The following is a 5000-nucleotide window of genomic DNA, read 5'->3' as shown; positions in this document are numbered from 1 at the left end:
CAGCAAAGAGACGTGAGAAGACAGAAGAGAGAGGCAGGAAGAGATATTAAAAGAGGGAGAATAGAGAGGAGAGAAGAGGAGAGATGATTATTTAAACCTCACAGCATCACTGCATATGAATGTGAATGAGAGAAAAAAATCTCATGGAGGGGAGAGGGAGGGAGTTATGAGTTTTGAGTGTTATTATTATTATTATTATTATTATTATTATTGTTGTTGTTATTGTATTGTTATTATTGTTATTATTATTATTGTTGCTGTTGCTATTATTGTTATTGTTGCTGTTATTATTAATTGTTATCATTATTGTTATCATTATTGTTATCATTATTATTATGTTATCATTATTATTATTCTGAGTGTTATGAGTATTATGAGTGTTATGATTATTATGAGTGTTATGAGTGTGATGAGTGTTGTGAGTGTTATGAGTGTTGTGTGTTATGAGTGTTGTGAGTATTATGAGTGTTATGAGTGTTGTGAGTGTTGTATTATGAGTGTTATGAGTGTTGTGTTATTATTATTATTGTTGTTGTTATGATTATTGTCATTATTAATTGTTATTATTATTATTATTATTATTATTAGCGTTCTAAGCGTTGTGAGTATTATGAGTGTTATGAGTGTTGTGAGTATTATGAGTGTTGTGAGTGTTGTGAGGATTATGAGTGTTATGAGTGTTGTGAGTGTTATGAGTGTTGAGTATTATGAGTGTTATGAATGTTGTGAGTATTATGAGTGTTATGAGTGTTATGAGTGTTGTGTTATTATTATTATTATTATTGTTATGATTATTGTCATTATTAATTATTATTATTATTATTATTAGCGTTCTAAGCGTTGTGAGTATTATGAGTGTTATGAGTGTTGTGAGTGTTATGAGTGTTGTGAGTGTTGTGAGGATTATGAGTGTTATGAGTGTTGTGAGTGTTATGAGTGTTGAGTATTATGAGTGTTATGAGTATTATGAGTGTGATGAGTGTAATGAGTATTATGAGTGTGATGAGTGTTATGAGTGTTGTAAGTGTTATGAGTATTATGAGTGTTATGAGTGTTGTAAGTGTTATGAGTATTATGAGTGTTATGAGTATTGTGAGTGTTATGAGCGTTATGAGTATTGTGAGTGTTGAGTGTTGTGAGCGTTATGAGTATTGTGGGTGTTGAGTGTTGTGAGCGTTATGAGTATTGTGAGTGTTATGAGTGTTGTGTGTGTTATGAGTGTTGTGAGTATTATGAGTGTTGTGAGTGTTATGAGTATTATGAGTATTATGAGTGTTATGAGTGTTATGAGTATTATGAGTGTTATGAGTGTTGTATTATGAGTATTATGAGTGTTATGAGTGTTATGAGTGTTATGAGTGTTGTAAGTGTTATGAGTATTATGAGTGTTATGAGTGTTGTGAGTATTATGAGTGTTATGAGTGTTGAGTATTATGAGTGTTGTGAGTGTTATGAATGTTATGAGTGTTGTGAGTATTATGAGTGTTATGAATGTTGTGAGTGTTATTAATATTGTTGTTATGATTATTGTTATTATTGTTGTTATTATTATTAGCGTTCTGGGTGTTGTGAGTGTTGTGAGTGTTATGAGTGTTGTGAGTATTATGAGTATTATGAGTGTGATGAGTGTTATGAGTGTTGTGAGTATTGTGAGTGTTGTGAGGATTATGAGTGTTATGAGTGTTGAGTATTATGAGTGTTATGAATGTTGTGAGTATTATGAGTGTTGTGAGTGTTATGAGTATTATGAGTATTATGAGTGTTATGAGTATTATGAGTGTTATGAGTGTTGTATTATGAGTATTATGAGTGTTATGAGTGTTATGAGTGTTGTAAGTGTTATGAGTATTATGAGTGTTATGAGTGTTGAGTATTATGAGTGTTGTGAGTGTTATGAGTATTATGAGTGTTATGAGTGTTGTAAGTGTTATGAGTATTATGAGTGTTATGAGTGTTGAGTATTATGAGTGTTGTGAGTGTTATGAGTATTATGAGTGTTATGAGTGTTGAGTATTATGAGTGTTGTGAGTGTTATGAGTATTATGAGTGTTATGAGTGTTATGAGTATTATGAGTGCGATGAGTGTTATGAGTGTTGTGAGGATTATGAATGTTGTGAGTATTGTGAGTGTTATGAGCAGACATCATTCCAGTGACATTACAATGGAGCTTGTGGTGGGCCAGTGTGTACAGATGCCTGTCTGACAGATGGAGAGAGGAAGAGTGGAGAGGGAGAGGGGGAGAGAGAGAGAGAGAGAGCAGGAGAAGAGGAATGCAAAAGCAAACTGACGAGAGACAGAAGGGAAGACAAAAAAAGTGAGAGACAAAAAGTGAGAGAATGATGGAGAAATAAAGAGAAAAGGATGGAGACTGAAACGGAGAACCAGAGAGACTCGTGAGCACAGAGAAAGGAGACAATAGAAGAAGGGAGAGTGAGCATGCACTCTGTGGGCTGGTCTCACCTGGGTCCAGCTACACTGCAGGCCTTGTGCAGAACAGCCAGTCTCAGAATACCTAATGCGCGAGCGCAGGGGCACATGGCCCAGGTCTGCTACTGGCCCCGGGCCATTCTGTCTGATTAAGTCTTCTACACTTAAGGGATAAAACCCTGCTCTCCCTCTCTCCCACTGGAAGCCATTAGCAGACTCCCATTTGCAGCTGTGTGTGTGTGTGTTTGTGTGTGTGCGTGTGTGTGTGTGTGCGTGTGTGTGTGTGTGTGTGTGTGTGTGTGTGTGTGTGCGTGTGTGTGCGTATGAGCAAGAGAGACAGAGGCCTCTGTGTGTATGCGCCCATGCATTTGAATCGGTTCAAACCCTTGTGCCCAGGTGTTCATGCCTGTTTGCATGTGTGTGTGCGTGTGTGTGTGTTTTGTCCACATAAAACTGCACAGGGGCATTCTGGGACTGATGTCCAGCAGTGAGCAGTTTGAGCCCTGAGACTACTGTGGCCTGGCCCCCTAGTTAGAATGAGCCCACGCCCAGCCAATAACAGGTCACGCAGCCCTGTGGAGAGCCAATGGCAGCCTTCCGGAACTCTACGCATCACAATCAGGAACCCGACCACATCCCTAAGCCTGGCCCCCGGCGGATCTGTGGGGCCAGGATTCAGCTTGCAGCTACAGAACCAACCTCACGCACACACTCACACACACGCACACACACACTAGATTAATCATGCCTAAAGTCCCAATCTCAGTTGGAGGGGATTTGATTTATTCCTGTCAAACAGGTAGAGGAAATAATTTTGCAGACAACACTGAGTCACTCACTCTCTCTCTCTCTCTCTCTCTCTCTCTCTCTCTCTGTCTCTCTCTCATACACGCACACACACACATACAACTTCAGCCTTAAGTTGACAATCTTGTTTTGAAAAAAGTATGAGAGCAACATTACCAAGCTTCTTCTGTTTCTGCCTGAATATCTTGAGTTTGTTTTCATGTCTGCTAACTCACACGTGTGTGTGTCTAACTCCAGCCATCACAGACTAACGCTAGCACAGGTGTGTGTGACTTCACGTCCACTGAACCAAAAGGTAAAAACCAAGAAAAAGCATTGAACCAGCCAGTGGTGTGGAGTGATTCCTGTGGAAGAGCGGGGCTAATGAGCAAGCCGCTCCGGTTCCGAACAGGGAAGCAGGATCTGGTAAGCTGTCCTTCACTGCCATGTTTCTGGGTTAATGACGCTTTAATGGACATTCTACACTGACGCCTGGTCTCGCCAAGGAGAGGAGAGAGTGGGATAAAGAGACAAGGACAAAGGGAGGGAGGAGAGAAATGGGTAAAGGAAGGAGAGAAGGAGAGAGAGAAGGAGAGAAGGAGAGAGAGGAGAGAGAAGGAGAGAGAGAAGGAGAGAAGGAGAGAGAGAAGGAGAGAGAGGAGAGAGAAGGAGAGAAGGAGAGAGAAGGAGAGAGAGAAGGAGAGAGAAGGAGAGAAGGAGAGAGAGAAGGAGAGAGAGAAGGAGAGAGAAGGAGAGAGAAGGAGAGAGAGAAGGAGAGAAGGAGAGAGAGAAGGAGAGAGAGACAGAGAGAGTCTTTCATTTCCAGGTAATTAATAAAAGATAAAAGTCTCCCTTGTTCTGCATGGCTTAATAGCTTTTAATAGCAGGGCGAGTGATGGGAACACGCGGCAGTCACACTCCCAGCACTGAAGCCACACATCTCCAGGGACACCGCCATCTTACTGCAGAGCACAGAGGTCCCGCTTACCTGAGTGCGCTCTCTCTCTCTCTCTCTCTCACACACACACACACACACACACGCTGAGCCGTGCACAAAACAGGCATGTTAGCCAAGCTGCTTGGTGAACACTGCTCTCCATGTCTGCCAGCAGGCAAACGAAAGCACAGCCATTTCAGTAAGCATGTAGTACACACACACACACACACACACACACACACACACACACACACACACACACACACACACACAACTTGGCCCATTCATACATCCAGCTCAACACACAGAACATCAACATTCAACAGATTTCTCAGTATGTTGGCATGTAGAAATGACCACAGCAACGTGGGCGTAAATTATGCCTAACACACACACACACACACACACACACACACACACACACACACACACACACACACACACACACACACACACACAGCTGGTCCACTGTGGTCAGTTTAATGTTCCTGTAGCCAGAGAGCATCACTGCAGTGCCATTAAACGGCATCGTGCGTGCAGTAGCAGCGTCAGTCAGCCCATCCCTCCCAATGCCCCACCCTGAGTCTCAGTCTCACTGGGACATTTCCCCCTGAGCTCCTCCTCCATCCATCCTCGTCCCTCTTTTGGTTTGCGGGTCTTTTTCTCTCTTGTGTTTCAGTTGTGTATGTTTAACCTTTTTCATTAGAACAGTCGTAAACACACACACACACGCAGTAGTGTGGGCAGTGGGACCTCCGCTGAATTGGGTCACGATGTCCAATCACGCTTTGGAGTTCAGCCTGGGAGGGTGGTGCTGGCATTTTCTGCTGCCCCGCCTCCGACCCCGCC

General features: G+C 42.2%; 1 protein-coding gene across 2 annotated transcripts in view; it reads right to left on the bottom strand.

Moving 5' to 3' along the window:
• znf423 (zinc finger protein 423) overlaps nt 1-5000 on the bottom strand; it is a 143107-nt gene that overhangs the window by 120644 nt on the left and 17463 nt on the right. The gene's annotated exons all lie outside the window — the stretch shown is intronic.

The sequence above is a fragment of the Electrophorus electricus genome, chromosome 4 (genome assembly GCF_013358815.1).
Source record: "Electrophorus electricus isolate fEleEle1 chromosome 4, fEleEle1.pri, whole genome shotgun sequence".
NCBI classification, from domain to species: domain Eukaryota; kingdom Metazoa; phylum Chordata; class Actinopteri; order Gymnotiformes; family Gymnotidae; genus Electrophorus; species Electrophorus electricus.
The sequence above is the reverse complement of the archived record's forward strand: the minus strand, read 5'-3'. Positions and strand labels throughout refer to the sequence as shown.